General features: G+C 42.5%; 1 protein-coding gene and 1 pseudogene across 1 annotated transcript in view; one reads left to right on the forward strand and one right to left on the reverse strand.

The window, feature by feature from the left end:
• The window catches only part of PARP10A (poly(ADP-ribose) polymerase family member 10A), a 38,572-nt gene that overhangs the window by 15,394 nt on the left and 11,144 nt on the right, over positions 1-12,034 (reverse strand). The window lies entirely within an intron of this gene.
• Positions 9,176-9,596, forward strand: LOC100630638 (large ribosomal subunit protein eL28 pseudogene; annotated as a pseudogene).

The raw sequence follows: 12,034 nt of genomic DNA on the forward strand, positions 1-12,034 counted from the left end.
GAAAGCAGAGAGGAAGCTGTTGAGATGTGCTACAGGGGAGCTAGGAGCAGATACAGACGGGGCCCAGGGCCAGGGGCAGGAGGCAGCTTGCGGTGCTACAGAGGGATCCAGCGGGCCATTCCCACCAACGGAGCTTGGCCTGCCATCTGCTGCTTCCTACCCAGGGAGGGAGAAGGGGTAGCTTATGCTCTGACTGGGTGGGGAGTGTGTAGCAGGTGCTCACACTGATTCCCGAGGCTGAATGGAGCCCAGCAATTGTGAGGTCAGCCACGCTGATTTTTCAGGTGAGGAGGGACACAGCCCACATCATCCAGGAGCTGCCTGCTCCCATCAGCTAGGCCCTGGTGTTCTCCTGCTTAGAATATAAACGATTTCATACAACACCAGCGTCAGACAAGGCTCCTCTGTGAGTGAGATGGGTCAAGACAAGAAGATCCCTCGGTAAACATGGCTGAACACAGACAAAACATGCGCTTTGTCCAGACCATAAAGAAGACCAACAGTGCCCCGTCCTGCCTTCTCTGAGCGGCTGCTGCCTCTTCACAGTTGACAGCTCTAGCTCGCCTCTGGTCTGTCCTCCCTCCAGAGAAGATGTGTGGAGATACTGTCACAGAATTCCTCCCCCTCCTGGCAGCATCCAGAGCAAAGCCCAGCTTCCTTAAGCCCTTCCCCATTCACCCAAACAAGCCAAATGCCATAGGAAGTCCTTCCTAGCACGCCCTTCCTGTGACTCCATGTGGCTCCCCATGGCGTGTGGGCTCCCTCACCACGATAAGCAGTAAGCCTGACTTGTTCGACTGCAGACGTGTCCAGTGGGCTTCCGCTGGAGAGCGCTGACACAGTAACTATACTAAGGCTAAAGAAAGTTAATTCTTCAATCAAAAATGTCTATTCACATAAGTAATCATTAAACCCATGCTTGTTTTCAAGATGAAATGACAAGAAGTGTCCATGTCTCCATCACATTCCCTGCTGTGGAAAGCGTCACTGTCATCAGTGCCTGTTGAAAACCACAGAGAGAAGCCAGCACAGGACCCCAGCTCGCTTAACACCCAGCGCAAGTGCCCTGTGCCACCTGCCTTCTGGCTAACCAGGGCTACCGTTCAGTGGCTCTGACCTGGAAGTGCCTTCAGAACAGAGACTGTTGCGTTTTAACACACAGGCCAGCACCTAGTCCAGGGACAGCCACACCATACATGTCAACCATGGAATGAATGAATGAACTTTATCTAACACAAGCCGCACAAGCACCGCCTGTCCCAGGACCAGGGAGAGAGAATGTGGCAGCCTTCTGGACTTTGGCTCGGCATCAACATCAGCGGTGAGGCACTTCAGGAGTGCAGGCGGCAAAACTCAAAGCCCAGGGGAATGTATGGAGGCACATTTGGGGGAAGCAGGTGGAAGAAAGAGATGCTGCATGGCAGGGGGTCGGGGGGAGCTGTGGGTGGTGAGGGCAGTGTGGACAGCTGTCGGGGGAAAGTCAAGGAGTATGAACTCCATACTGCAGGCAGTGATGAACCATGGACCCTTCCAGGGAAGAGCCTGGAAGAGGTTTGAGCACAGGCAGGAAGATCAGCAAGGACTATAGTCACGCTGCAGGCAGGAAGGGCCTGCACTGGGGGGCATTGAGGGGAGCTGGTCCCAGCACTGCAGCTCCCAAGGCAGCCCCTTCCCCATCGGGGCCCAGACGCTGCATCCCAGGCAGCAGGATGGCTCGGCCCCATCTGCCACCAAAACATTCTATGTTTCTCGAATGTCTTCTTTGTCTCAGGCTTATCAGGCATTGGAGACCTTTCAGAATGTCCAAAATGCAAACAACCCCCCCCCCCACTACCACCCACACACTGCAACTTCTTGACTCCCATGCTCACTACGGAAGAGCGTCTCTTGTCCGCATGGGTGCTCACTCCTCTGGACCCACTTCACATCATCCTCATCTCCTCCCTTGCCATTGCAACTTCCAGCCTTTCGGCTCCTGTGCAGCAGCCTGTGCCCTCTACTCTCCTCCATCCCACTTCGGCCTGCTTTCTGCTGTTATCCAGCAGCTTGCTGGCGCTGGGAGGACTCTAGCGCCAGGCTCCAAATCCTCCTCTCTACCCCAGTTGCTCTCATGACCCTTGGGCATTCAGCTTCTGTCTTCTGAACCCCTCTCACCTCGATGCCCTTCTCTCGAGTCAAGACCAGGATCATGTCTGCAGCAGATCCCAACTTGTCCTCAGCACTGCAGACAGGGATGATGTCACTCCCCTGCTTAAACTCCTTCAGAGGACTTCCAGTCCAGATGGTGGACCAAACTGACCTGGGATCCCAGTTCCCACTCTTAAAACATAAAATTTCTAGATAAAATACTGTTAAACTTAAAATATATATCCAAGCAGGAATGCAAGAAATAAACATGAAGAGAAACCCTCAGCTGTGAGGGAAGAATTGCAGCTATGGCATTTTAGACAAGTTGTGCTGAGGAAACAAGAATTAGTGTTCAGGTCCCACGAGGGGAAGGAGCCCTGGCAAGACCCCAGCTCTGGAGGGCTCCACCTGGGAGCGTTAAGGACGGAGCCTTACCAAAATCACAACCCTTACTCGACTCAGCTCTGCCCTGATCGTTGAAGGTAATCAGCCCCACTCTCTCTGCCTGGCAGAGAGCAAGGAGAACTTTTTCCAGAAGAAGATAACACCATTCAGAACCTCTGCAGTTTTTTTAATGCACGTTATCTAGGCCCTTTAAAAGATAGGATTATATGACTGAAAACCAAGAGGAAAAATAAGATAACAGAATCAGACCTAGAGGTGACTAAAAGATTGGAGATAGCAAAAAAAAAACAAACTTTAAAATAAATATGACTAATATGTTAAGGAAAAGGCAGGAGGAAATGGAGATACATGGAAGATAATATGGCGAATTTCCCAGGAGAATTGGATTCTATAAAAAAGAAACTGAGCATCTTTAATGGAAAAATAAATTAACTGAAACTAAAAATTCAGTAGATGGGTTTAAAAGCAGATTAGACAAGTCAGAAGAAAGGGTTAGTGAACCAAAAGGTCAATAGAAGCTGTGCAAACTTACAAAGAGAAAAAGGAATGGATAGAGGAAAAAAAAAGCATATGATACGTGACAGGGAAAGTAAAAAAGTAGAGTGCCAGAAGAAAGATAGAATGGAGAAGTAATGTCTGAAGAAATAATGCCTGAAAAATTTTAAAACCTGTAAGACACTGTGAAAATTAATAAAGGGAAACCTCATTTAAAATAAAGTCAAGAGGCCAGAAAGGAAGCACTCTCACACAGTACCACCTGAGGTCATTTGCAGGAAAGGTGGTCAATTACAGACCCCAACAAGAAGAAATGTACGTTGCATCCCAAACAGAAATCAACTACCCCAGCAACTCGGCCAATGAGAAACCGTCACCACTCTGAAGTCTTGCTTTCCTCCAGTGGACTTTAGTTCAAAACAACCCCTCCCAATTTCCTCCTTTTTCCCTGTAAAATCACGTTCTTCTCCTTTGATTGTTGGACCTGCCTATGGCTTTTGCCACAGCCTGTGGGTCCTGAACTGCAATTCCTTGCTTTTTCCTGAATAAACTCATTTTGCTGGTAGAATTGGCTGTTTTATTTTTCAGGTTGACATACGTGGTGTCAGAAGTGGGATCTGAAGGAGGCGACCCTCAAGAGACGATGGGCCCCAGAATTGAGCGAGGTACCTGCTCTGGGCCCCTGGAGCTCATGGCTTCTGTGAGTCACGGCCTACTTTTGGTTTGGTGAGTTTCCTGTCAGATTCTGAGCTCCACTTTTCTTGTGATTTGAGCTGTCTGACTTTATTCAGAAAGGGGAGAGGGTTTTTCCCTCTCGGAAAAGGGTTAGCATCATTTCAGGAGGTTTCATCCTAGGCTCCATCTTCACAGAGAAAGACTTTGTCCTTTCGGGGGAAGGGTTAGAGTCTTCCCCAACGAGTGCTTGTCTGTCTTCTGAGGTGTGTGGCAGCAACTTTCCTTTTGGGGGTCAAGCTAGCGGGGATTTTCTTTTGGTTTTGGATTTTCTTTGGTTTTGATTTCCTCCTGGAATCAACTTGGGCTTTTGAAGCTGGGAAATGGGATCCCAGTCATCTCAATGACCTGAGGGCAGCCCTTCTTAAGGGGCCCCAGCCAGGATTAAGTTTAAGAATTTTGGACCCCCTGCATGTGCGTTTTTAACTAAGTGGGCCAAACTGACAAAGAATAGCCTGGAATTACAATGGCCATAATGGGGAACTTTCGATCTCCCCAAACTCATTTTTCTTAAAACCAAATAGGAAGACTACGGCTCTAAAATTAAGCAAAACAAACAGTACATTTATTTTAATTGTACCTGGAGCTTCCCAACAGGCACAAAACTCTAAAACCACCTCTCTGTAAGGTACTATATCTAAATTAGCTGAAACAACTAAAACATTGAAGGAAGACAAAAATGGCTTCTGAGGCTTCCCTTTCCCTTCCCCTGTTTTCTTCGTCTTCTGCTCAGGCCCCACTCTGGCGCCATCTCCCTCCTTCCCTCTGTGCATCTAGTGCTGAAACTTTGGCCATCTGAGCAAGTAACCTTAACTTAGTCCATCTTCCAGAAGCACAATTTGGAATCAACTATTCTTTTGAACTTTGTACCTGAGACGTGGCTGAAATTCTTAAAACAAAAGCTATAAGGTCTCTGTGTCTTTCTATGTCTTATGTATGTCTATGTACATGTGTGATATTTTTCTACCTCCAAAGGGTATTTCAAAATTAATTACATTTTTTTTTTAAAGATTTTTTTTTTCCTTTTTCTCCCCAAAGCCCTCTGGTACATAGTTGTGTATTTTCAGTTGTGGGTCCTTCTAGTTGTGGCACGTGGGATGCCACCTCAGCGTGGCTCAATGAGTGGTGCCATGTCCGCCCCCAGGATCCGAACCAGTGAAACCCTGGGCCGCCGAGGCGGAGCGCCTGGACTTAACCACTCGACCACGGGTCTGGCCCCCTAATTTTGGTTTAAGGAAAATCAAGTGCTTATTTAAATTAAGGATTTCTAAAAATTCTCAGAAATATAATAGAAACTAACCAAAATGCTTTTCAGGTTCCTATGATCTGGGAAAATGTTTGAAATTAGAGCTAGTTTAAGTTTGTTGGTTTAATTGAAACAGATATGTCTTTAGAGCTATCAACATTAAATATAATACTTTTATTCTACATGAGTTTATCGGTCAAATAAGCTCATATTATCTCTGTTGCAAAATTTGTCAACAAGAAAATTCACTTGAGATAATGGCTGTCTAATATCTCATGAAGTTTTTTGAGTAATCTAGACATAATTGTTGGGAACAAATTATTATTATTATTTGTAAAGATTTTTTTTTTCTTTTTCTCCCCAAAGCCCCCGGGTACATGGTTGTATATTTTTAGTTGTGAGTCCTTCTAGTTGTGGCATGTGGGATGCCACCTCAGCATGGCCTAATTAGCGGTGCCATGTCCGCGCCCAGGATCCAAACCAGTGAAACCCTGGGCCCCTGAAGCAGAGCGCGTGAACTTAACCACTCAGCTACAGGGCCAGCCCCTGGGAACAAATTATTTTGATAGATGAAAATGGGATGAAAGTTTTTAGGTACAATAATTATGTTTTGTGGTATGTGTGCTTAGAAATAACATCCCCAAATCTTTTTGGGTAACTTAAAACTTTAAAGTTTTTGCTAAATTAAATTAAATTATGAAATTTCATTGAATATCTGGATCATTTCCCAAACAATATAAAATACTAAAACATTAATTAATGAACATGGATTTATCTATTTTTGGCTCCCTATTGCAAAGAAACTAAATTCTAGTCTGTTAGTAATCATATCTTGTGCCACATTTAAAGATTGCACTATTTATTTATCAAAATAATTTCCTGTGTTGTTTCTATCAGGTCTTTACTTAAGAGAACTGAGTCTTCTTAGTATTGAAGGAGTTAAGTTTTTCTTACAACCATATAACCTTTTGTATTTGCCTTTGAAACATGTTATTATTACTTTGGTCAAATACATACTTAAGTATTATTTCATGATGATCTGTGAACCTGTTTGGTCAAGTGTCCAAACCTTTTGATATTTTTGACAAGTTTCCCAAAATATTCAAATTCTAAATGAAGTATTTTCAACCTGGATATAACTTAGGGATTTTCCACAGGGCACCTGAGACATCTCAAAAGATTTATTCCCTCTCCTTATCAAAAAAGAGATATTACACTAATTAGGCTTATTTCATATGTCAAATTACATGAGAAGCATGTTTGAATAAGTGATAATAAATGTTTTTAGATTATATTGTATGGGTGAATATTACTAAAAAGTATTCTAGAAATTGTATAAAATGCCTAAACATCTCATGTGTCCTAATGTAATGTTATTACCTGTAATTCTAGTTACTATCTAAACTATGTCACAACAAGACCCAAATTTCCCTGTCAATTGCCTTCGCTCAATGCATTTTCAAGTCTTCTGTCCGTTATAGACAGTTGTTGCTTTACTCTGATGCTTTCATAAATATGTTTCATTTTCAAAGAAACTTATGGAAAAGACTTTGAAAAGTCCTCTGGAATCCAAGTTTTAATAATTTTAAAATCATAACATTGAACTGGGTGGGAATTTCTGGAACTCCAGTGGAGGACTGATTGCTTTGATGTTTTGCTTTCCAGATGGAAAGGACCCCTTTTTCTCCTCTCCTTTAAGCTCCCTATAACTCCCAGCAATCTGGTAAAGTGTATCTTTGCAACAAGGTTGAAACATTTGTCTTTTTCTCTCTACATAATCCCTTAAGTTTTCTTTTCATGACAATATATGTATTTGCATGGGTTCAGGTCTATTCTCCTTGTAACGGGACACAATTGGAAATGTTGGCTACATTACCAAGGCTTTGACTAGAATGTCATATTCAGGAGAGATGTACATAGACTCAGAAATGACCAGACAACTTTAAGGAACTGCTTGGAAAAAGCAACCTAGTACCTTGCTTACAAGGTTTCAGCAAAGTAATCTTATGGAGCTTCTATGGTCAATCACAGTTTTTGTTGTGTTTATAAAAATAATCAGCTGAAGTTTTTAATAAAAACAAATTAGTTTTACTATAATTATCTTTAATAAAAATGGGGGTAATTGTAGAGAGAGAAATTATGTTTGTACCTTTGTAGATATTAAACTTTTTAGTCCTATTAATTGTCTTTAAGGTTTTGTTACACCTATGAGCTGGACTGGATCTGAAATTCTTCTAGTTTCCTTAAATGTCTGTATATGATACTCTAGACTGATGTTTCCAACTTTACTGCCCTTGAAATTTCCTTAGAAGGGACTATACCTCACTACCCGTATGGCAGCCAATCTTCAGGGACTTGAGCCTTGGTTGCACGTCTCACAGCTAAAGAAGGCTCCACCTGACATCTGGTCCTTTACAAACACTGGAGACCTCAAGTCAAATTGACCAGGAGGAGAAGTAGCTGACATCTGAGGCAGAGAGCTTTCCCAAGACGACCAAACCAGGCCTGTATATCCTCTTCCCACTGTTGTTTCTTACTTTATTTTCTCTCTCCCCTTCCTGGAAGGACGGTGACCTTGTCTGCATTTCCCAATCCCTTACAAAAGGGGGAAACCTCTTCTTTCGATTATAGGCTTTCAGAAACAGCCTCCTTACGATCCTGCGACAAATTAATCTTTTCGCTTTCTTTTTCTGAAGGGTTAGAAAGTTCAGCATTCACAGAAGTCTTTCTTTCATCTGAACTGTTACCTGTCTCTGAGCTCTTATCCAAATCCATGGTCTCTGAATTTGCAACCCTACAGGCAGTATTACTGGATAACGCATTTGACTCCCAAACAGTTATTTCGAGATGACAATACTGTTTTAATATGTCTTTTTGAATTTTTGCAAGAGTTCATCAGCTATTGCTTCATGTTTATTCCTGCACTGTCTTCCCAATGCGCTCAGTTAATTCTTTCAGTTTGAGTGTGCTCTTACCATATTTGCTGTTCTGTTTTCTCTTCATAACAAATCAGAAGCCTCTCACTGGTTCACCCCATTAAGCCTCTATTTAGCCGGTTACCTTCAGGTTTGGCCTCCTAGTTTGGAACCATCAGACAATTTGGATTTGTCATGTTACTTTCAATTCTGTCTTGTATAAATACTTTAAGTTTTGTATTTTATTGCCTGTCAAACCTTTGTAAACATGACGTACCTCATGAGGTGACGTTAGCACAGCAATCTGAAATGATTTCCAATGCTTATGACCTTGGATGACTATAGACTTTGAATAAGAAGTGCCTGCGAGTTCTCCCTCCTAACCTTCCTGGTTTCTCAAGTGTGGCCTAAATGGTTTCCAACCACTATGCACTCTCCCTCCAACATGGATCATGACGAGAAGGAAAGGTCCTTCCCGGCACCAAGGGACAAGACCACTAAGTGCAGAAATCCTGACTCTCGATCAGTGATACTCTCAGAGAATGATCTTGATCAGAAGGTAGGAATGTGAAAATTAATAAAGGGAAACCCATTTAAAATGGATTCTGGAGGCTGGAAGGAGGAGCTCTCACACAGTACCACTCAAGGTCAATTACAAGAAAGACAGTCAATTACAGACCCCACTAGAAAGAAGTCATCAATAGGAAGAATCATCACTTACAGACACCAACCAGAAGAAGCGTACGTTGTGTCCCAAACAGAAATCAACTACCCCAGCAACTCAGCCAATGAGAAACCATCACCACTCTGAACTCTTGCTTTTCTCCTGTGGACTTTTGTTCAAAACAACCTCTCCCAATTTCCTCCTTTTTTCCTATAAAATGACATTCTTCTCCTTTGATCATTGGCTTTTGCTATAGAATGTGGGTCTCAAATTGCAATTCTTTGTTTTTTTCCTGAATAAACTCATTTTGCTGGTAAAATAATTGCCTGTTTTATTTTTCAAGTTGACATCAACCCACAATCTACCAAAAGTAACACAAAAAGGTTATGCTGACCTCATAAAATTCTCTAATTTACTTTATGAGCCCAACGTTATGAGTTGAATTGTGTCCCGTCCTGTCCCGTCCCCCCCTCCCACCACCAAATTCCTATGTTGAAGTTCTAATACCCAGGACTTCAGAATGTGACCCTATTTGGAAATTAGTCATTGCACATGTAATTAGTTAAGATAAGATCGTACTGGAGTAAAGTGGGCCCCTAATCCAGTATGACTGTGTCCTTATAAAAAGGGGAAATTTGGACATAGATGCCCTTTCTGTTTCCAGCCACCACAGCGAGAGTACCTGCTGTCATGTCTGTGCATCTGCAATGAATGGTCTTGCAGAACAGCTCCAGCTCCCTGATCAAGGGGAACATGCAGACGTGCAGCACTGAACCCGACAATCTGAAGGCCCTCAACTCCTCCTGCTCCAGTGGGCTCATTCACTGCAAGACGGCAGGTGTGGAGCCGGCGGCCAACAGCAAAGGTGTCATGGTGGTCATGAAGCGGAGATGTGACTAGCAAAAGCTGGCCACCTCCTACATGCAGACCACCATCAATAAGAATGTCCAGGACACTCTCAGCAGCATCCAGCACACGATCTGAAACAACAAGTACCACCCTTATCTGTGCATGGCCGCCATCCACAGAGCCAGGGCCATACTGCACAGCCAGAAGCTGGTGATGGTGAAGAGGAAGCAGACCCTCCCACCAAGAGCTCCTGAGCATACCACCCCCAAAGCAAAAGATAGCGACCAACTTTTCTCAAAAACATTGTACTGGAGGCCCTAGTGAGTGTGATAGGGCAAGAAAAAAAGCCATGTTTATTTATAACAATATGGTCATGACATAAAAAAGTCCTAAGAAATCTACAAAAAAACTACTAGAACTAACAAATGAGTTCGACAAGGTCATAGGATACAAAGTCAACAACAAAAAAAATCATGTAACTCTGTACTGCTAGGAACATGAAATTTTAAAACTATATATCCATCAAAAAATCATAAAATGCTTAGGGATTATGGCAGAGGCTCCTAAGCCCACTCCCAGGTTTGACGACTCACCAGGAGGATTCCCAGGACTCAGCATGTCCTCCTGCTCATGGCTATGATGTATGACAGAGAAAGGATATAAAGCAAAGGCAGCAAAGGGAAAAGACTCATGGGGCAAAATTTGAGGGAACCCAGGTGCAAGTTTTCAAGAGTCTTCTCCCTGTGGAGTCACATAGGATGGACTTGATTCCTTGAGCGATGAGTTTTTTTTTTTTTTTTTAAAGATTTTATTATTTCCTTTTTCTCCCCAAAGCCCCCCGGTACATAGTTGTATATTCTTCATTGTGGGTTCTTCTAGTTGTGGCATGTGGGACGCTGCCTCAGCGTGGTCTCATGAGCAGTGCCATGTCCACTCCCAGGATTCAAACCAACGAAACACTGGGCCGCCTGCAGCGGAGCGCGCGAACTTAACCACTCGGCCATGGGGCCAGCCCCCTTGAGCGATGAGTTTTGACAACACGCGTGAAATGTTGTCTATCAAGGAAGCTTATTAGAGACTCGAGGTTCTCATAGGGGGCTGGTCACATAGGCACCCTCTGCCTAGCATGTACCAAAATTCTAGACTCCCAGAAGGAAATCAGAAGGTCAGCATAAGCCATGTTGTTTGAACAGGTTAGCACAGTGAGCCATTCTTATCAGTTTATGAGTTCTAGGGATTGTGGGAACCCTTCTGAAATCATCCCAGATGACAACCAAGGGCCAACCTTGCAAGAAGACCTTTCTAAGGATACTAGTCTCAGGCCAGCTATGCTAACTCTTTCTGCAAGTGATAAATTTAACAAAACATGTGCAATGCATGTCTACTGAAAACTACAAAGCATTTCTGAGAGAGATTTTAAAATACCTAAATAGAGAGATGTACCGTGTTCATGGATTAGAAAACTCAATAGTGTTAAGATTTCAATTCTCTCCAAATTGATGTAGAAATTCAACACAATCCCAATCAAAATCCCAGTAGGCTTCTTTATAGAAATTGACCAAAACCTGGGGCTGGCCCCGTGGCCGAGTGGTTAAGTTCGCGCGCTCCACTGCAGGCGGCCCAGTGTTTCGTTGGTTCGAATCCTGGGCGCGGACATGGCACTGCTCATCAAACCACGCTGAGGCAGCGTCCCACATGCCACAACTAGAAGGACCCACAACGAAGAATATACAACTATGTACAAGAATATACAACTATGTACGGGCGGCTTTGGAGAGGAAAAAGGAAAAAATAAAAAAATCTTAAAAAAAAAAAAAGAAATTGACCAAAACCTTAAAATTTATATGGAAACGCATAAGATTTAGAAAAGCCAAAACAGTTTTGAAAAAGAACAAAGTTGGAGGACCTACACTACCTGATTTAATGGTTTACTGTAAAGCTACAATAATCAAGGCAGTGTGATAGTGTCATAAGGAAAGACATATAGATCAGTGGAGCAGAACAGAGAATCCAGAGATAGACCTATACATATTCCTTTAAACAAATGGTAATGGAACAATTGGCTATCAACATTAAAGAGAAAAAAAAGAACTTCAACCCATACCTCACATCACACACAAAAATTAACTTGAAATGGATCATAGAGCTAAATGGAAAGCTAAAATTATAAAAACTTCGAGATAAAAACAAGTGAATATCTTCATGACCCTAGAGTAGGCAGATTTCTTAGATAGGATGTAAAAACCACAGACTTAAAAAAATCTTTGATAATGTTAAAAGCTTTTGCTCTTCAAAAGACACTGTGAAGGAAATTAAAAGCCACAACTGGGAGATAATATTTGCAATACATGTATTTGACAAAGAATTTGTATCCAGACTATATTAGTACTTTCACAAGTTCATAATTAGAAGACATTCAATTTTTAAAAAGGGCAAAAGATTTTAGGAACCTCATAAAAGAAGATATACAAATGGCCAAAAAGCACATGCAAATGTTTTCAACATCATTAGTCATCAAGAAAATGCAAATTAAAACCACAACGAAATACCACTCTACATTCACTAGAATAGCTAACATTAAAAGCCTTACAATAGCAAATA

Source organism: Equus caballus, chromosome 9 (assembly GCF_041296265.1).
Source record: "Equus caballus isolate H_3958 breed thoroughbred chromosome 9, TB-T2T, whole genome shotgun sequence".
Classification (NCBI taxonomy): Eukaryota; Metazoa; Chordata; class Mammalia; order Perissodactyla; family Equidae; genus Equus; species Equus caballus.